At 45.6% G+C, this 22,030-nt stretch overlaps 1 protein-coding gene across 1 annotated transcript in view; it reads left to right on the plus strand.

Moving 5' to 3' along the window:
- Positions 1–20,016, plus strand: part of LOC146203236 (uncharacterized protein KIAA1143 homolog) — a 168,184-nt gene extending 148,168 nt beyond the window's left edge. The window contains exon 4 of the mRNA XM_084588605.1: positions 19,821–20,016. The gene's annotated coding sequence lies outside the window, so the exon portion shown is untranslated. The remainder of the gene's footprint in view (positions 1–19,820) is intronic.
- Positions 20,017–22,030: the final 2,014 nt, after the last annotated feature.

Genomic DNA, 22,030 nt, shown 5'->3' on the forward strand with positions numbered 1-22,030 from the left:
CTACTCGTCGGTAGCGAGGTCTCGCTTTACTTTTGTTGTAGAAGAAGGAATTTCAGTGGTTTTTATTTTAAAAAAAAATATAATAATAAAGGCGCTTCCTCAAAGGCATTTCTCAAAGAAAAAAAAAAGGAATAATTCTGATGTGATGCGGCTAATCCCTCAGCCTCGATCACTTGCATCACTTGTTTGATGTAGACATGCAAGACACTGATAGAGTTGCTGGTCTGTCAGGCGAAAAATACGAGAACAGCCGTGTGTTGTGTGACGTTAGTGTATGCGTGGTCGAAATTCGGAGCCCTCTGCTGCGGTGCTTCTTCATCTCATCATTTTTTTCTACCCACTACATCGTCTCTGTCAGCAGGGTTCAGATGTCCTCCAAGAGCGCAATAATGACTGTGCTCTTACTTCCCTTATGAAACATTAGCATTTACATTTTTTGCCCTCTTGGAATTCCTTCACCCAGAATTAGCCATACTGTCGAGGAAGCTGGTCAGATATTTAGGGGAATCCCCCTAAATGCTGCGTCGTTTCCCGACATCTCATTGTTCGCTTTCTGTAAGAACTCAGCAGTGGGATGGCATGGAGGCGAACTTTAAGTGCGGTCAGCGACGCCTTTCCTGTGTTCTTCGATGGCTGCATGGCGTTAGCTTAATTGCTCTCGTGAGCTGGTTGATACGCGGGAGCAGTACTGAGCTGCGTTGATGCTTATAGATGCATATACACCATTCGGGCACGTTCGGGAATGAGCGAATTAGATATAGCGTGCTCACCAAAGGGTCGACAAATGTGCACTCGCTTCTTCCTGTCAGTGTTGCGCGTTGAGGAAAGAGAGACTGGCCAAAGTTTCGACCCCTGCTTTCAACAGCTGTAACCGAGAGATGTCATCCGCATTGATCACAACTTCGCAGTACTGGAGGCGGGTTCTCTCGCACTAGCAGAGCCGGTGTTTTGATGGGGGACTAGGCGAGGCCCGGCGACGCAACAGCGCAGACCGCTCGCGGTGACGACCAAACAGGGAAAGTTTAGAGCGAAAAAAAAAAAAAAAAAAAACAAACAAACCTCAGTGTTTTTTTTTTTTTTTTGCAAAATCGATGGGACTGTCGGAAAATACGCTCCGACATGCGCGGTAGTTATGTGACTGGTCTCGCGCCACAACAGCTGGGCAACAGTCACAGTCTAGTGCATATTTTGTCAGCGTAAAATTAAAGACAGGACTAAAGGAGAAAGACAAGGGACAAACGCTGAACTTCAACTGCACTCTACTTATCAAGACCAACTAGCCCGTCTGTCTACGTTAACTAGTCACAGTCTGTTCTTTTTCTTTACCGATAGCAAAACGAGTAAATACATTGTCCACAATAAAGAAACGACAAGTTCCAAACCATATTTAGGATGTACACTTTTTCTGCATACATACTAGGAAATTCCGACGAGCATGTCTTTTTCGTTTTATGGCAGGGAAGGTGTTCATGAACGTATATTCTTGGCATAACGTGAAACTGCACCCTATAACAGCAATATATTCGTGGATTGCGCCTCAGGGCGCTTGTAGCTTTATGCTGCTTGTTGCCAGAAACATTCCTCATTTGTCTTCTATGACAGCCTTATCAGAGAAGAGCAAACTTTAAAAACATGATATGACGCGCTTCGGAAGATTGGACCGTTCCATTCAATATTCAATATATATCACTAGGTTCAAGCCAGGCTTAAACCCCCACAAGTTTTTACAACAGCGTCTTACGTTATTGCATTGTTGCCTCGGAATAAAAACTGATGTTCAAGAAAGCTGGATTTGGTTTTCTTCTAAAAAATAATACCCAGAAGAAGTAACAGCTAAATTTGTTCTTGTGTACAATCCGGCTATTTACTTTCACATAGAGGTTACGTGTACATCGTTATCGACTCCATCGATGAAGCCGCCAGGATGCCAGTGTGAATAGGAAATACTTTGATCTGTATAAATGCTTTCCAGGCCATCAGACCACGTCTCAGTCTTAAAATATCTGCCCCACAGGGCTTGAAAATAGGTCGCTTTACTCACAATTTGCGAACATTGAAGGAAACCTTTTATGCATGCATGCATTTCCCCGGCAGTGTCAATAGTTTCGCATGTGCGCTGTTCCACGGCGTGAAAGAGTGGGCGTAGCTGGCACAGCTTCCTTTTCGGACTTACGGCTGGCCTGGTGATCGACAGACCGTGCTGGAGTAGCTAGCCTTGCGACAGCAGAAGAGAAGAAAAATATGCGAGACACACAGGACTGGTAGAAATGGTCATTTGCTCCTATTTCTCTGCACTGACTTGCTGCGAAATACGTCTTCAGCGAACTTCGGGAAACCTTTAGGAAATATTCTCTTGACGGTGATGGTTGGTTGGTTTGTGGGGTTTAACGTCCCAAAGAAAGTGAAGAATTTAAAAAACAGATAAAACATTCCAATAAAAAACTCTTTTCAAAATACCGAAAATTCCTCGCATATATTGTCTGCCTGTCAATTTTGGCAAATTGCAGTAATTTTGTACTCAGCTTTTGCGTTCCCAGTTGCTGACTTTGCAAAGTGGGCGAGCTGATACGTGCTTTTGTGGGACTTTCTTGTCACAAATGCCTTCTGGGTGGTATAGTTTCAACCTCTACGTGCACATATAGTCCATCTCTTGATATAATTCTCGTGTCATATTCTTCGAAAACGGCCTGTTCAAATATTTCCTGAGGTTGGGAGTGCGGCAAGTGCGCCGGCCAATATTCTCGGCTACTGCTGTACAGACCAGCTGAGTAACCAAGCAACGCAGGAATGTTTTAACATTTTCATATTATTTTTTCTAGAAGCTAAATACATTGTCCTTAATGTACTTTTTTCTACCGTTTTTGTAACGCTATAAAAAAGCTTCAGAAAAAAAAAAAGAAGTTTTGCTAACCTCATAATGAACGTTTAAACAACGTTTAACGCTACTTTCAATAAAGATGAAAAGCAACCACGCGTGACCATAACCTCAACTGTGAGCGGCAACATCTAACACCTTTAAGGAGCCACGAGGGCAGCACTAGCAATACATAACTAATACATCCAACCCATGCATTCACCTTCGAACTGGTACTAGTATCGGTTCATACCCATTGTGTCAGTTCTGAAAAGTAATAGTGCTGAATGGGCAATGAGTAAACTTCTCTAAATTTTGGCACTGTACGTGAAATCTGTGGCAGAGGCTGAACTACAGCGTAATGTTAGGGGAAGAACACTGTCACTGTAAGAACAGCGGAAGAATCAAAACTGAGTCGTGAATTGTGGGGTTTAAAGTCCGGATGCAAACCATGGGCTCTTGAGGGACGCTGTATAGAACTCGGCTCTGGGACACACCGCTTGAAATATACTTGCTGTGTTTTTTTACAGCTACGATTTGAAAATTATAATAGCATTAAGAACATACCATTAGCATTAGGTACAGTTAAAAAGTTAAACTAATGTTTAGGATGTAACTAAATGTTACTCGTTAGTAACGTAAGGTTAGCAAAGCGTTAGAAAGTAGCATGTCATGTAGCTGCAACTTATACAAATTTATAACATCATTCTACTGTTTCGTGATGTCTGTGCTAACTTTCGTAAGCTGAGCAGTTTCATATTTGCAGCTACGCAATTTCGCAAGAACTGTGCTTCCACAAAAATAGGGCAACCTACCAAGCAGCAGCCTTTGGGTAAAGCTTCCTAGAATCTTCGCTGCACTGAAAGTCACCTTGTGCTTAAGTTTGTTCAGCTGACATAAGGTTCTGGTTCGGCAATGGATGTCGTAAAAGTGTGTTAAACTGAAAAGTTCGTTCAAATGAAGTTTGTCCAAGTCTGATGTGTCACTGAATTTACGCGGTAAATCGCACACGGGATATTTTATAAAGTTGGTGTTAACACATGCAGTGCTCCGGCGGATGCATTGCGGATCTCGGAATATAACTGACATATTTAGAATATATATAGAATCAGAATATAACTGACATCCACCCAAGCGAAGCCGTATGGCTGCGATTGGTTGGATGTCAATAAGTAATTACCCCCTTATTACAAATCTACTCCACCTTTGGGGATTCCCCTAAATATTCGACCAACACCATTCATACTTAGATTTAGAGATTAATTCGCTCTCGCCCTTCCATCTGTTCTGCTGACCGTCGTTGTTAGCTCAGCCAGGGATTTGTGTGATGTTGTTTTCCCAGAACCTTTGTACCGGGCCTTGTATAGAGGAGGCCCAGGCATCGACGTGCTTAAACGAGTTAAGACGATGTAGGTGCTGCAGAGTACAAAAACGTTTTTCTTTAAATTACATACCGAAACACTGCCAGTTAAGATGTTTTTGAAGGACAGGGGAGTGTTTCTACCGTGGGGTGCACATTGTTTAATCTGCAAGCAACTGAAAACCGTAGACCATGTTTTTTTGCATTGTTGGGAGGGGGTATACTCCTGGGACATATTGCAAAGGACAATAAAGAAAGCATTACATCTGCACACGTATGGTATTAGGTACTTATCTGTACAAGACGAGAATGATATACCATTGGATTTAATAATGCTTTTGGGTCTCCACTGTTTATGGTGGTCTAGAATGGCAGAATATCATTGCGATCCCTGCGCGACTATATGAAATTTCGGGAAAGTATGAATTGGTTCATCATATTACAGAGACTCGAGCCTGAAACTCCAGACTGGCTCACAAGAGTAGTCTTTGGTGGCTTTAAAATAATTTTAATATGACGAAGCGATTTCTTAGGCAGTGGATATAATTTTGTTTGTATATTGTGCGGGCTTTGTTGTTCCTTCCATATGTTCCGTCCATATGTTCTGTCGTCTGCAGAACTCATTGCTAGTGTGTAATTGTATACAACAGTGTGCTCTGTAAGCATTTGCTTTTGCTTCGTGTATTGTGGAATTGTCAAAGTCACGCAATAAAGAAAAAAAAAAGTCGTTGTTGGCTCAGTTGGTAGAGCGATACTACCCCGCAAAGGCGGTGGTCCCGGGTTCGATCCCCGGACCAAGGCGAATTTTTCTTTAACTATCAAGTTTCTGAGAAAGCTGTATAGCTGTCCTTTGTAGCCTTTGGCTGCGCTTGGGTGGAGTAATTAGTAATGAGTAATAAGGGGGTAATGAGTAATTACCCCCTTATTACAAATCTACGTCACCTTGGGGGAGTCCCGTAAATATTTGACCAAAGAAGATGCTTGCGGGTGCGTTTTGCGCCTGAGCGCCTCCAGCGTTTCTGTTCTCTAGCTGCTATTCCGTTTCTGTACTCTGAATGGAAGGAAACTGGTACAGTTTTTTCGTCAAGAATTGATCCTAGGCTAGCGTAAGCTTAGCAAAATTAGTTTTTTTTTCGTTTTGAACCAATCCTATTCTATGTTTTTCTTTTTTTTTTAACCAGTTCAGTTACCAGCTGATGTTTATTGATGTTTTTTCGGTTAAAACCGGAAAGAACACGGCCTACAACGAACCCACTGAGCACGAGGAAATACGATATAAGTTTTCTTCCTACGTAAGGTCTGCGAAATTATACCCCATCTAAAATTATTCCTTTGTGTTCTAATCGACACTACTAAAACAAAAATAATCATTTCACTGAGGTTTCCTTGCTTTCGGTGGCTTCTGGATTCTTTCGCATTATTAGCCTAACGTGACCTTCATCTCTTTATCCTTGCCTTCTCAGTAGGGAATGCGAATATAGGTTTTTTCGGGATCGATCGCGTGTGGTGTAACGAGACACCTGGACGCAATACCCGCACCCTGCCTTGCTAGAAGGAGTACACTGCGGGGCACAGATTGCAGATGCGTGATAACAGAACCCAGTTCGGGCAGTCTCGGCAACAGGCCAGATCGGCAGACTTGCGCAGCCACGCCTATCTTTCTGCTTACCAAGGAACGTCTACCACCACAACCATGCCAGTGAGCAAGACGCATGCGTCGATCAGACGGGTGAGAACGAAAGCGGGGAGAGGAAGCAAGCGTTGGGAGAGGTCCGTGAGCGTGCAGACGGGCACGGCGACGCTCGCAGCGCGCTGGGCAGCCGGGACGAGAGCGGTCGATAGACGCGACTGGCGAGCCTGCCAAGGCCGACTCGTCTTGGAGGCCTCTTGGCGCGCGCACATGGCTCTGAGAACGCGTGGCCTGGGACGCGGATGCAAGTGGGGAGGGGGTTGCAGAGTACGCTGCATGCTCCTTTTGTGGCAACCTGGTTATGTCGCGGAATCGCGGTGAAGCGTGTGTGTTCGGAGAGCATCGAGAGGTGGTGGTGGTGGTGAAAATTTTATTTCCGTAAAATAAAAAAAAAATAAAAAACTTTTGTCAGACGATCAATGGGCTTCTTTTCGTTGGCTTCGTGGTGCGGTCGTCAGACCGTGTCTTTCGGCGACTTCCAAAGCCCAGCTCACCGCCCGCAGTTGTACAAGTTCGGAGCTGATCACCGCAGCCTCCCATTGTAGTGGGTTAGATAATAGCCATTCGGCTTTGGGTTGGAGCTCAGGGCACATGAGTAGGATATTAGCTAAGTCGGCCTTTTTGGCATCGCAAAGCGTGCATTCGGGGTTATACAGCCCTGGGCTGACCAGTGATAGTTTAAAAGGGTTAGAGAAGGTATCCGATTGGAGCTCCACGTCACTTGCTGGATTTTACTGAGGGATTTATCCGGGGCTGGGTATTCTAGTCTGCTATTCCTGTAATACATGGTGATTTCTTGGTACGTTATCATGCGTTCCTTCACCCCTCGCAGGCACGATTGGTCCACTGCCCGGTTGACGAATCCTCGGGCTATATTGTGGGCCGCTTCGTTCCCCGGGTGGGACGATTGCGCAGGGACCCAGATAATTTTAATCTGGCGAGGAGAGAAATGTGATTTTTTTTTTTTTAGAATTCTATATGCCGTTTCGCGAATTTTGCCTTTTCCAAAGTTACGCACGGTCGGTTTTGAGTCGCTGAAAATAATTCCACAGGCAGTATTGGTGACTACAATTGCTGTCGCGGATTCTTCCGCTTCTTCCGCACGTCTGCCGAGGACGGTATAGCGGCGAAGAGGTGTTTAAATTTTTGGTCTACGATGGCGACCGTGAAGACGTCCCGCTCTTCGTGTTCGGCCGCATCTACGTAGACTGCCTCCTCGCGGTTCCCATATTGCTTGTGAAGAGATTTGGCTCTGGCCTGTCTTCTCTCCTTGTGATACTCCGGGTGCATATATTTTGGGATAGAGTGCGTTACGAGGTGCTTGAATATATCTCGGTCGGGGTACGGATCTTTCGTTCGTTTTAGTTGTTTCGGAACATTTTTAGTTCCCGGAGAATGTCTCCCTGTAGGTGTATTGGACAACCTCTCGTATTGGCCGATCCTGTGCGCTTCAATTAGCTCTTCGAGCGTGTTATGGATGCCCATTTTCAAGAGTTTCCTGGTTGGTGTGAATCTTGGCAGATGTAGGGCTGCCTTGTACGTTTGTCTTATTAAGCAGTTGATCTTTTCCGTTTCTGCTTTAGAAAGGTTTAAGTACGGAAGGGAGTATAGACGAAGCGGCTCAGCACGAAGGCATGAACCAGTCGTCTGAGGTCCGCCTTCTTCATTCCTGCATGCTTGTTGGCGATGCGTCGAATAAGACGGTTCGTCGGTTTACGCATGCCGTGAGTTTGTTGATTGTCGCTGTGTTTTTGCCATTGCTTTGAAGGTGCATGCCTAATAATCGAATCGTTTGGATTTCGAGGACTAAGGTGTTGTTTACGTAGATCTCTATGGGGATAGGAGTTGTTCTTACCGATCCTCTCGGTTTGTAACGCATGACCAAGAGCTCCGACTTAGTCGGAGAGCAGGACAGGCCTATCGCCTCCGCCCGCTCCGAGACAATGTCAGCTCCTATACTTGCAGCGTCTGCTCTATGTCGCCGTCACTCCCTCTAGTCATCCATAGCGTGATGTCGTCCGCGTAAAGGGAGCGCGACAGGTTCGGAACTCGCTCTAGGATTCGAGTCATTGGTATGAGTGTGATATTAAAGAGCAGGGGTGAGAGCATCGATCCTTGCGGGTTGCCTTTGCTGCCCAGTTCGAAAGTGTCCGATTTGAGGGGCCCGAAACGTATCTCCGCCGTCCTATTCGATAGGAAGGCTTTGATATAGTTGTCGGTACGCTCGTCTACGTCCAAGTCTGAAAGTGCTGACGTTATGGCCTTGTGTTCGCCCTTGTCGAAAGCCTTAGTTACGTCGAGGGCTAAGATTGTTCTCGTCCCTTTGTTATACCCTTGGCTTACCACGTCCTCTGACAGTCGGAGCATAATGTCCTGCGTGGAGAGGTGTGGACTGAAGTCTACCATGGTGTTTGGGAAGATTTCGTGTTTGTCCATATGTGTTTGTATGCGGTTTAGGATGACGTGTTTAGGAGTTAGCCTAGGCACGATGTGAGGGATATGGGCCTCAGGTTTTGAATTTCCAGGCTCTTGTTCGGCTTTGGGATGAAAGCAACTTTCGCGTGCCTCCAGGAGGCCAGCAGTTCCCTTTTTTCCCAGCAGTTGTTGAAAAGTTTGGTGATTTCTTTGATCGAGGTGTCCTCGAGATTCCTAATTAGCTTATTGGTTACCCCGTCAGCTTTCGGTGCTAAGTGCGCAGTTGGTGCAGCGCCACCCTTACCTCCGCTACGGTGATCTCCTTGTCCATTTCACGATTTGGCGACCCGTTTTTTTTTTGTTTTTTTTTTTTTTTTTGCATGGACGTGACTATAGGTACTTGTCTCTGAGCGATTCGAGGAGCTTGCCGTCCTCGAGCGGGTGTGCGTGTATGATTCGGCTGTCTCTGTTGTGCGTCTATTTGCAGTCCTCCTGGTGACGAGGCGCGCAATTTTAAGTTTTAAATGCCTATTATTCTTTTGTTTCATCCACCTCTTCCGGAGGCTTTCGTGCGCCTGCCATATGTGTAGTAGTCTGCTGCCCACAGATTGCGTTTCCGCAGTGACCGGTACTGCCTCAGTCGCAGTTTCGACAACTTTTTCTAGCTGTTTTAACCAATCTTCGAGGTTCTCTATTTTACCCGCTTTGTTTTGCGTTCGAACGAGTCGGAATTTATCCCAGTCGGTATTTTGATTTATTTCCTTCCCTTTTTCTTGAGCGACGTTGCCGGGATTGTAGTTTCGACAATGTAATGGTCGCTGCCTGGGCTACACGCGGTGTTTTTTCATTGCCCGTTTCCCACGTTCTTACAGAGCGTGAGATCCGGGCTAGTGTCAGCTTGCACGCTGTTGCTTATTCGTGTAGGTTGTAGCGTGTCGTTTAGCAGTGTTATAGACCTTCGTCCTGGATGTAGTTCCAGATTGCTGTGCCTTTCTTGTTGTTAATTTTGTACCCCCCGGCCATGTGTCTGGCGTTGAAGTCACCCACAATAATCAGTGGTCTGCGTCCACTAATTCTGAGAGCTTTGCTTATGGCTTCCGTCACCGGGGGGTGTTGTTATTTCGGTGCACTATATATGTTTAGAATAAAGAGGCTCGCCTTTCCTCTTTTTGTCGGTATGAGTTCCACGAGGAGGCAGTCTGCGTCCGTCGTATTAATTTCGTGCTCAACGACCGTTACGTTTCTATGGACGTTACGTTTCTATGGACCAAAACGGCTGCGCGCGAATTTTCATAGGTTTCATAATTTCTGAGCTTTGGTGTTGGTTTCCTGAAGTGCGATGACGTCCGGCATTTCCGAGACGCTCATATTCTTGATGTGGAGCTGCTAGTTATTCCGCTTTTGGCGGAAACCCCTGCAGTTCCACTGCCATACTCTGATTTCCTTAAGGTTTCCCGCCATATTGGAGCTGTGCCTGAGCGTTAAAGGGGTTGGGTTGGGAAGTTGTTGAGGCTGCAAGGACTTCCGCATGGTTCTTGAGTTGGGTTTGCATAGCAGCCACTGTAGCCTCCGTTTGACTGAGTCGTGCTTCAAGGGAGTCCATGCGGCTGTTTAGATGCGTGGAAAGCCCGCCTATCTGGCTTTTTATATCGGCTCCGTTTTTCTCAGCGGTTTTCGTAATCTTCTCTTTCAAGCTAGCGTTCAAGCTTTGTATGAGTTGAATTATGTCTTTGAGGATGGGGTTCTCCGACCCCGTAGTCGTTTCCATGGTTCGCTTTTTAGCCGGGGGGCTGTTACGCTGTGGCGCAGTGGCTCGCGAGGAGCTCGCGGATGCGGGTACCGAGTTGTTTAGGTTAGCCCGTGGGGCATATTCTATCGGAGGGCTCGGAGTCTCTTTTTGTTGGGGGAGGGGTGGAGATTTCTTTCCTAAGTTCACTGATCGCCCATTTGGCCGGTGAATTATTGCCCTGAGCTCCGCCATTCCCCTTCTATCTTGGGAATTGTGTTGTGGTTTCCGGCTCACCTGTTTAGGAGGGCGCTCTTAGCTCTCAGCTCTCAGTAGGGGCGGGAAGAAGTCGGATCGGCCTCGGCTCCTCTGGTCTCTCGTTGTTGGACTTGGATCTGCTCCGGGGCTCTTGTTGTCTCTGGCTGTGTTGAAGTGGTTGCTCGTGCAGCCGCGCGTTGTTGAAAGCGGTGGCTGTTTTTTTTTCCCTCGCGGGGGGTTCCTGGGTCTCTCAAAACGTACTATGCATTTCTTTGTTCCAGTGAAGTGATTTCCGCTGCATAGTATGCATATCAGTGTGTAATCTGGTTCTTTTTTTGCCGGGTGCTCCTTCCCGCAGCGGTTGCATAAGTTCGTCCTTTCTCTCGGACAAACGTCAGCCCTGTGGCCAGCTCGTCGGCAATTAAAACAGGCTTCCACTTTGACTCTGAAAGGGTAGCACGGGTAGAGCCCTCCGTAGAGTCGGATTTCTCTGGGCGCTCGGTCCCTGTGAAGGTAATTAGCAGTGCCGATGTCTTGCGCAGCCGCCTGGCGTCGGCAATCTGGGAGTTCCTGTTCAGGTCGGTGACGTCCTTAAGGATTTCCTCGTAGGTTTGGTCGTCTAATGCGTTGTAGACGGTCCCCTTGACGGCTTCGTCCGGGGCCGCCACCTAAGCGCTGACTTATTACATTTGGTCTTGTATTTCCAAGTTTTTAACGTTGACTTACTTACTGGCTCTCTCTCGCAACGGGGAGCTCACGGTGAATGAATTATTGGTTGGTTTTATGCGTACTTGGTCTTGCTTTCTGGTTGCGGCGATGTCTACCTCGGAGCCCTGGCAGACCTTCTGCAGAAGGTTGTTGGCGGTTTGGGAGCGAAGGTCAAGTCCTCCTTCGGGTCTGAAAACCACTTTATAGTCCTCTGTCGGGAGGCGTGGAAGCGACCTCCTCTTCCATATTGGTCGACACTTTGGGGAAGATGTCTCCAGCTTGACGGTCTTGCCGGGGCCGACCTTGGGTGTAATATCAGACGCTGACGTAGCGTTTGTTTTCTTTGGGTGCACCCGGTCGTGGGCCTTGAAGGCGTGGGTCCATAAATCGGGGTTGTCATATTCTTCCGGAGGAATCTCCTCCCCTTGCACGGTGTACTGCATCCTGCTCGGCTAGACGTAGACCGGCGGTGGGTTCCCTAGTCGTACTAGGCCTAAAATAGGTCTAGCTCGGCCATATGTGGGTCGAGTGCAACAGTACTCGAAAACGGGCTAAACTTGGTGGTTACTCCCAGGAAAGGTGACGGGAGGGTACTATAGCACCCTTACTGACCCCGGTAAGATGTTTCCGGGTCCTGCACGGCTATCCAAGGTGCGCCGCTGGCCCGATGCCAATCTCCAAAGTTGCTCCTCTCGTCCTTCTCTGGAAAGCGACGCCAGTGTGTTCACTGTCAACTTTATGTTCGCAGCTCCCTTCGCGTGGTGGCGGCCTCCATTACTGTCCATCCACGATCATGTATCTCACATATGAGGTATGTAATTTCTTTTCAGGGCTGCGAAACTAAAACAAAGCGCAAGGCGCAAGAGCTACTCAACGCGTTTTTGCCATATATTATTTTGCTTATGTTACATATTAATATTGCGCAAGACATTGCAGTCAACATCAAACTTTTTGCCGATGACTGTGTTCTGTACGCTGAAATGAACAACATATCGGGTCAATTATTATTGAACACTGCGCTCCAAAAAGTTATTTCTTGGTGTCACGACTGGCACGTGATCATCAAGGTTGAGAAAAGAAGAAAACTTTGCTTTTTACCACATTATTAATATTACCTTACTCTCTGAAGCAGGCAGCTGTAAGTACTTAGGGCTGTGGATCTCGAATGATCGTCACTGGAGTACTCATCTTAACTACGTAACTACGAACGTTAACACTAAACTTATTTCCTCGCGCGTGCGCTGAAGTTTTCTACTCATTCTGTACGTACAACTGTACAGCCCGTCATATTGATAAAGAAAATGCGGTGGGTCGCTTGCTGTAGGGACGACAAATATGACGACAGCTCAAGCTTCTTTCGCTTGTTTCAAAGCAGCTGCAAAAGCACTTTAGCACTTGGTCTCCTTTATGCATGCAAACTATATGAATGCGAATGAGGCACAACGGTGCCCTCACATCACAGTTTATGTGGTGCCGTAGATGGCAGACACACAGCACTGAGTTATCCTATCAGTGCAGGGCAAGTTTAGGTAAAGGTGCACAAACACAAAAACCATAGGGTACGCACTCTTTTATATGTGACAGGATGGTTTTTTTTTTTTTTTTTACAAATCTCCGTATTTTTCCCTTTTTTTTTTTTACCTAATAGTGGGCAGTAAAAAAAAAGTGAAAATGACTACGGCAGCAACGTTTGCGTGTGGACTGAGTAATCTGCCGCAGATTTCGTTTTTGAAAGAAACGCGAGGTCAAGTTCATAAAGCTAAACGGGAAACCGGCCTTATCATGCTTCTCAAAGGCAACGCTTAAATGGTTGGTGCTTTTCAGACAGTCTAGATATTCTATTGAGCATCATATACTTCACAACTTGCTTGCAACTTGAAAATATCATCCTTCCTGATGTCTCGTTTCCAACGCGAGCTCCCCCTCCCATGAATAAGTGAAAAAAGAAAGCAAAAATCATTATTAAAGCGAAGGCTTAAAGTAGTACTTGTTGCACATCCCCGGAAAAAGGAAATATGGCGTCAGTTGTCGCCAAGGAAGTAGTCTATTTCGAATATCTTGATAAATAGCATTGCAGTAACAGACAGAAAAGAAAAGCTGGTACCTTAAACCTTTACTTCTGTCCCATTTTCACCAAGGATGATGACGTCACTACTCAATTCAGTGCTTTTGAGAAAAACTCATGGACAAACGATGTGTCTGTTAATGACCAGCACTTGGGCTTAACCTAAATGTCAGAATGTTACCACAGGTTGTCAGCATTCCTGCTGCCTTTCTCCTTCGTTATGCTGAATGGTGAGCGAAGTACTTACGTTTGGTATTAGAAAAATCATTTTCGCCTGCAGAACTTCCGAACGATGGAAACAATGATAAAATGGCCCCGATAACAAAAACGGGGGGGGGGGGGGGGGGGGGGGGGTTGTAGGAGCCATTCCTCAGTGACCAAAATTCCTATTATGTTCAAGCTTGCAAAGTATCGATTATAAAAAAGAACGGTACCTATATATGACCTCGGCGCGCAAACTTAATCCATTGAAGTTATGCTACACCATTGACGACAACCCGCTATCTTGGGTTACTAATTACAGTGCTTATGAGTAGCAGTAACTGGTCCAGACTTTAAACAGAACGACCACATAGCATATACTGTAAACAAGCCACGAAGCAGCTTAGATGTTTAAGGAGAAATCCGTGCAAATCATTGCGAGAAATTACATTACTTGCATGCAAGTCTTTCATCCTACCAATTTTAGAATATGCAGCTGCTGTTCGGGACCCACACACAGAAACCAATGTTGGTAAAATTGAAAATGTCCAACGTAAATTTGTCAGGTTTACTTATAATTGTTTTAGTTTGAAAATATCCCCGACACCTCTTTTGCACACGGCGAATTCGAAGACCTTGCAGACAAGACGATACGAAACTGTTCTACTTTATTTACCACAATCAACATGGAATTAAAAAAAAAAAGTTATCTTCCGTCGGGTGCCCAGCGGCCAACCCGTTCTTTTTGTTCAGAGTGAGCCGTTTTCATGTCGAACAAATGTATTTTAAGGTCTCATTTTTTTTACGACAACGATTACTCCACACCTGGAATGAATTGCCTGCAAGTGTGGTCTAGTCTCGACTGTGTCCCCTTTTCTGAGCGCACTTCGTAACTCACAGCATTGTTCCACATTGTCCTAACATGGCATTTGTATTTCGTTCTGCTTTGTTATTCTTGTGCTATCGTTTGCTGTACTGAATGCATGCGTTGTATATGTTGCCTCGTTTTGTACCGCCAAATCGTGCCTAAAACCAGACATCGTGCCTAAAACCAGGATTGAGAATTTCGGGCATATTGAGGTCAAGAGAAATGAAGTTTCGTGCTTAACTTATTTATTGCAAACATAGCAGAGCTGGAGCGCCAACGAAGTTGTGGTGAAGCGAGGGCAGCTCGCTTACCCAACAATGCTTTTTCACCTCCCAGCATTACCAATCTAAGGGTTCCAGTGATCATTAAATTACTTCCCGTTTACCAGAGAAAAGTAAAGTGATGGGTTTGACACTGACATTCGTCCTCGCCTCACCCCAATTCGCGGGCGGCAGGGCAACCTCATCCATTCCTCCGCTCCTGATTTCTTAACAATAACCCTAACATTTTTTACCATGCTCAAGGAAAGTTCTTCGCTGTAAACTTTTAGAATAATATTTTCGTACATTTATTGTCACTCCAAGAAAGGTAGTTGAAGCTCTGGTTGTACATTTTACTCTTTCTATTCTTTTTTTTTTTCTCTTTGCCTAAATGCAATGGTATGAACTTGGTGTTTGATGACGTGACTTTTCACTGAATTTGTCTACTAATATTCGGCACTTGAGTATTCTGCCTCTTTTTTTTTTTACTGTACTCTGAGATACCGGGTGTTAACAAAATGGGGAGAGGGAGTGGCGGGCTGGCACTTCTCAGGCGTTTATGCCTTTTTTTTTTTTTATTTTCCAGCCCCCTAGAGAACTGTGCCATGTATACTCTGAATAAAGTTCTTTATTTGATTTTTGATTCGCGCACAGCAGCCTGTGGACTAAACGGTCGATTCCGAGGGCCGGCGGCTGTCACTATCCTTTCTACCTTCGCGGTTCAAGTCGGGTGCTCGGAGCGACGTTGGAAATCACTGTTTGACCGGAGTGATTTGCATCGCCTTTGAGCACGTGGGCTAACGTGCACCCACTTGACAATTCGGGTGGCTCATACAAGCGCAGCGTAAGCACGCCGATGTTAACGCTGTCCGCTGCAAGACTGGCATCGTATGTATCGGCAGCTAAAGTGGCTACGATGCATTGCACTGCGCATTCAGCAGCTTTTGGATAGAATCTGCGTGGGGGTGAGGCGCAGGGCCCGTGCGAGCTGAGAGCGTTGCTAACTCGCAGTCAGTGGGCAGGACGCAGCAGTGAGGAAGGTGGGCGCGGCATCCTTTTGGGCCGGCGCCCACACGCCCGGCGTGGGTCGCCCGCGGGCAGAATGCGACGAAGGGATTTCCCCGGCGCAAAATCGTCGCCTGGCGAAGACAAGGCAGGCATTCGTCCCACTGGACGTTCGAGGCTGATGGTTACAGAGATGACGGCAAAAAGAACGCGATATGATGCGCGCTGGACTGCAATCGTTTTTTTTTTTTTTTTTTAATCCACCAATGCGTGATGAACAAGTTATGCCGGTTGTAAACCGAGGCGCGCTCAAATGCACTTGTGTAATATGCTGATGAACACATAAATTCTATAGGTGCAGTAAGCATGCCAACTTCCAATCACACATCCTTGCTTTAAGTGATAACTTTGGTGTTATGAATCCTTTCCGTTCTGTAGTGCCCACAAGGAAAATGTTTTGGAGCTTTGTTGTTACGGTGGCGCTCAAACGGGAGCAGCACCTGTGAACTTCAGATGATCAGATCGCTCTTCATGCTCGTATAGTTTAGGCGCGTATCATGTGGCGACAAATGTGGCGCGTAGTCATTACGGATGGCATAGCTATTTTAGCTGTTTTTTTGTTTGTTTGCTTAGGAATGAAATGGGTACTTTTAATTATTTAAACTGTAGGTGATTAATTTGTCAAAAAGTAGGAGAAAGATATAGTCGAGGCTGGGAGCAGACGGTTCTGAATAAACTCTTTTATGCTATGTCCATAGCATGAAAAGTGACAAGTGCGGAACCCTCGCAGTTGGATAACGGGGAAATATGAAGGGTTCCGAATCGACGTTCTACAGATATCCTAGAAGTCATGGAGTACAGATTGGTATCTTTGTCTTTTCTCCTGACCGATTCTTTGTTGGAGTCGAAATTGATTTTAGGTCGCTACCTGTAGCAATTAAAATGTTCAAAATTAGGTTAGATTTGGGTCTTGGTTCCGGCAGTCTTGATGTCGTAGCTCAAGAGATAATTTGTTCTAGCCAAAGAGGTTATATATCATGAACGTGAATGTTCTTTAGTTCCAGTGGGTGTGGAATCGTGCGTGATTGCTGTTCTGGGGAATGCATGATTAAAGGAGCCTAGCGTGCACTGCCGAGGAAGGGCGACCCGCACTGCACTGTAAACTAAATTTCGTGAAGTACTGCGCGGCCACTAGACAGCGCCACGCAAGCTCTTAGACTAATGTAGAAGCTTCGACAAGGAAACGTTCACGCAGTGCGAGGGCTGTGGCGCGCACGCATGCTCACAGGTCAACGCGAAACTTCGATCGCTGTCTACACCAGAGACCAATCGTGGTACGATGCCCCCCCCCCCCCCCATCCTTTCCCTCCCCCCCCAAGCTTGATCACTACGGCGGGCGGTGATTGAGGCGATTGAGGCACCGTTGCGGCAGCTCATCTGGTCTATGAAAATCGAGTCCACTGTTCATGTTATGCGCATTTGCGAGACGTTTCATCTGAGAAGCAAGACCTATAGTGCTACGAACGCGGTAGCTTCATTTCAGGTGAGGCTATCGAAGAGCATGTGGGTTTTAATAAAATGTCACACAAATGTGTTCTGCGAGCGGTGTTGAGTAACATTTTCCCCTGGGCCGCAAAGTTTTATTTCGTGACGGAGTTGGAATATTGCGTACTATAGCCTCTGCATTCCTTCGTTGAGGATTGAACAGCCGCCTTGAACGAAGGAATGCTGAGACTATATAGTGCTCAATATGTCGTTCAGCCGCCATCAGTCTACAACGAAGGAATGCGGAGACTATAGTGCGCAATATTTAGACTCTGTCAGGAACCTTGCCACCCGGGGGAAAATCTTACTCAACACTGCTCGCTTTTGTCACTTTATTGAAACACACGAGGTCTTCGATAGCCTAACTCCACAACACTGGCGACTTGCTTGTTCGTTCGACACGAAGCAGAGCATACCTTTCAGACGTTCCGTCATGTTGGAAGCAGACATAATTCACGTGGCGCGTTGTCTGATCTCTAAAGTGTAAAGTGTATCGCGCAAAAAAAAATGCGGAACTGCAGCTCCTCCAGCGTGTTTTTGGTCTTCCAACTTGCCCGTGGCGGAGCGTCGTTGAATTGGATTATTGCAGTTTTCTGCTGCGTACAGACATTACAGGAATGAGCTCACACTATATACGCAGCGTTAATTCACAACCCATAATGACTGACACGATCGTATACGCTCGGCTCTACCGGCGTCTGCATGCGATGCCATCGCCAGCGCGCGACCATGTCGGGACCATGCATTTCATCGCCATCAGAGGCGACGAGGAAGCAGAATTAGTCGTGAGGTTCAACGTTAGTCTTTTCACCACACCGCGATAAAGAAGATAGGAATAAGGTAGGCAGTGGAACGCCAGTCCGTAATTTTCACCGGCATTTTTTTTTTTTTTTTTGTCCGTGCCCAGCCGCTGTGGTTCTGTAGTTATAAGGAGCCTCTCTGCTGATTTCGAGGACGTGGGTTCGATTCCTGCCACGGTGACCATGTTTCATTGGAGGCGCCCGTCTGCTATGCGATGTCAATGCTCTTTAAGAACACTGGGTGGCAGAAATTACCGGAGACCTCCACTACGGTGTCCATCATAGCCGATGTGGCTGTGAGCGTTAAGTTGCATGTACCATCAGAACCAGAACCACAGAAAACGTTACAGAAGATGCTGAGAAGTCACCTGGATCCTCAGCTGCTATGGCTAGTCCATTACAAACATTATCAATCATAAAATAATTCATTCAAGCTGCAATGCTACGAACGACATATATTTTATCTGGTGCTTTTAATTCCTTGCTAAGGTAGTACCGTTTTAGTGAGGACAGAAAGACGTTTGTTTATGTTTGCATGGAACGTTATTCTTTATTTTAGCCGTAATGGAATATCGAGTGCCGCGCGTATATGTTATGATATATGGGTAAATTAAAATTATTATACTCTGCCTGCCTATAGTGTCAAGATGAATATGGAAAATAGATGCGGATAGTGTTGTGCCAATTATTCGGTGGACTAAAATGACTATTTTGCAACCGCGGACAGTGTTGAAGGGCGTTATATTTAATTCGTTCAACAACGGCTTCGCTGGTGTTGCATTGGGTGCAGGCGATATTATTCTGATAGCCCTTTTCAAGATAATGCTGACCTTTGTTAGGTATGATGCAGAGGTAAAATCCCAGGATAAAACGCAATATGTTAAATTGTCATGAAAAATGCTGAAATATATCATTCGTAATGTGTGCTTGTCGAAATATTTTTGAGATTTAATTCAGTTCAGTCGTTCAGTCGTGTCCGACTCTTCGTGACCCTATGGACTATGTCACGCCACGCTTTCCGGTCTCTCACTATCTTCCTAACATCACATAACTTCATCTGAAATTTAATTACTGTACATCAACTAGAAGTTCTTTTGCATAGGTCCTTCATGCGAGGTGCCCAGTGTAGTTTTTCGCCAAGAGTTTGGTTTGGTTTGACTTGTAGGGTTTAACGTCCCGAAGCGACTCAGGCTGTGAGAAACGCTTTTGTCAAGAGTTATTCCTACGTATCTGTGGCTTCGAATTCTTTCAGTGGCTATTCACTCTTGATGCAGGTAGCTGATACGGGGGTTTATATGCGAATGGAGACAGGAGCAATGTATCTTTTAACATTTAGCGTGAGTTTGTCAGTATTGAACCAAGTTACCATTCTATGACGAGTTACCCAGCCCCTTCTGCTGTCAGGTGTGATACTAGCCATATAATTTGCATATTAGGACTGCTTTTCCATATTTTATTTTACGTGGGAAACCATTACTGTAAAAAGGGAAAAAAGTAGAGGGCCAAGTACTGGCCCTTGCGCAGCGCCTGCCTTCATCTCACCTAGCAAACATCTTTCGTCGGAGATTAGCACGAATTGCAAGCGCTTAGATACATGCGAAAAGTATTTGATACGTGGTCCTCGAAATCCGTGATTCTCAAGTTTTCGGGTCAATTTTCTGATTAACAGAGTCGAATGATTTCTTAAAGTCGGAGAGTATGCTCGTAACAATCTTGTTTGAATTTAAAGCACAGTTAACTGTTTCTGTTACTGGGTGTACTGCTGTGCCTGTAGAATGACCTTTGCGGAAACCGTGCTGTTCTCTACATTAGATGTCGTAAAGTCCCGCACTATCTTAGCTATCAGTTTCTCAAATAGTGTGTTAATGCAACTCAGTATAGTAACTGGGTGGTAATTTTCAGCATAAATGTAGGATTATCGTTTAAGTAGAACGGTAAAACTCTCCCAATGTTAGCTGGTTAAACTCCTCATAAAAATGTCTGATTAAATATGTTTCCCAGTGAGGTACATAAAATGTGAACGTCGTCCTTGATTATGCTCACCTATATCTCGTCTTCTCCACAGGTTTCACAGAGAGAAGTAATCTAAACAGCACAAGACGATGGGATAAAGATTAGAAGAGACGAACACGACGCTAAACTTACAACTGGTTTTACTAGAAGATTGCAAGTCAATTTTTACACACAAACGTGGACGCACATGCGTACTCTCATACATAGAAGCTCCGACAACATTGCACAAAAAGTGATAACTTTCACACGTGCTGTACCCGCCTTACATGCTATCCTTCGTGTAATAAAGTCGTTCCTTTTGCAGACAAAGCTGCAGATGTCTTGCTAACGCATCCATTTGGGTTTTGATAATATGGAAGGCCTTAGCGACTTCCCTGATGGTATTGTCATTATGAAAAGACAACTCAGTGTCATCAAAGAATGGTTGGTTTGGTTTTATGGGGTTTAACGTCCCAAAGCGACTCAGGCTATGAGAGACGCCGTAGTGCAGGACTCCGGAAATTTCGACCACCTGGGGTTCTTTAATGTGCACTGACATCGCACAGCACACGGGCGCCTTGCTTTCCGCCTCCATCGAAAAGCGGCCGCCGAGGCAGGGATTCGATCCCGCGTCCTTGGGAACAGTAGTCGAGCGCCATAACCACTGCGCCACCCCGGCGGGGTAGATCAAAGAATGGTACACCTTCACATACACTACAATGTTTTGCCAAGTTTGTGCCTCTTTCTTCCAAAAGATTAGCATGCTCAATAAGCCTAGTATTGATGCAACGACCTGTCTGCCCAGTGTACTTATGACCGCTAGATAACAGCATCTTGTACAATAGTCGGGCGCCCTTCTTGCAATATATAAACCTATTCATATTCACATGATTTATATAGCAAGTGCTTCTCCGTTTGAAACTTCTCTGAACTTCTGCCCCTAATTTACCAAGCTTATTAGGAGCAGAGAAGATTACCTCCACGTCATATACTTGGCTCCAGTTCTCATAAAGCGATGCGATACTGCATGTACATATGGCATGACAGCATTCCTCGTTCTTTGTTCAATTCCTTTGGTCTATCCTGAACATTTTAGTTTTCGCAAAACCTTATCGCAGAACCTTACCGTCTACCGCTGTTTAGGTTACTTTTCGTAATGAATCACCACCAACTCGCCCAATCTGCCGTTCTCCCATAGCTTTATATGGCGACATCTGGTGGACGAAGCCAATGCTTTCGGCAGGTGTTATTTCTGTGTAACCAAACGTATTAGACCAAGCAGTGGTCAGAACAGTACACGAGGTTTCTTACAAGGTGACAGCTATGGCATTACCTATGTAAAGAAAAAGCATGAATGAACATTAAAGCAAGACACAGTAGGTCAAACCTGAAAACGCTCAACAGCGGTAGAATACTACACTTTTCTGAATATTTCGTGATCGAAGAGATTATTTGCCATATTTCTGTCGAGTTACAGTGTGCTTCTTTAACTACGTTTCTATCATACTGTTTCTTTTTTTCGTCTCCGCATTACAGAGTGGAATATAACGTATAATTCAATATCTTCCCTTGTAATAATCGTTGTTTGGATTTTTCTTCATATTATCATGCCAATGCTCCTTTATCAGATTATGCGAAGTATTTCCTGGTTCATCCACGAACAAATAGGTGAGTTAAGGCGTGTACTGCTTTTGAACGCCGCTCGATTTAAGCAGCGTGTTAAATGCGTCATGTGCTTTGCTGGCGGGATCGAAATTCTGTTCGAAAATTGTTTTGCCTGACTATAAATTTCTGTTGCTTTATAGTCCCACCTAGGTATTCTGTGATCGTTTTCCTTTAGTTGGTTTATAGCTGTTATAGGAGTAATAATAAAGTTCCGGAAGTAGTCTGTGGTGGAGTATTTTATAGGCTGTGGCTAAAGGTACGTCGGACGGACCCGATCAATGGTCTTAAAGGTACGTCCGACGGATCCTGTGCGTTTTTCTTCGGGATCCGTCCGACGGATCCGGGAAATATTTTTCAGAGGTACGGCGGACGGACCCGATCGGTAGGGTTCTTCCGACGGACCCAACGCATTTTTCTCCGATATGGGCCTTGGGATCCGTCGGGAAAGCCGGACGGATCCGAGATCCCCAGATGTGGTTGTAGGTGGGTTGTAGCAACAACATGGTAGCCATATGTAGCCAAATCGAAGTTGGTATGAGGTGTACGTGCGAGGTGCAAGAAGTATGTACTACATACTGCATGCGTGAAATGTGAAATTACAAAGAATAGTACAGTGGC

This window comes from Amblyomma maculatum, chromosome 1, assembly GCF_055883805.1.
Source record: "Amblyomma maculatum isolate TAMU_Amacu chromosome 1, ASM5588380v1, whole genome shotgun sequence".
Lineage (NCBI taxonomy): Eukaryota > Metazoa > Arthropoda > Arachnida > Ixodida > Ixodidae > Amblyomma > Amblyomma maculatum.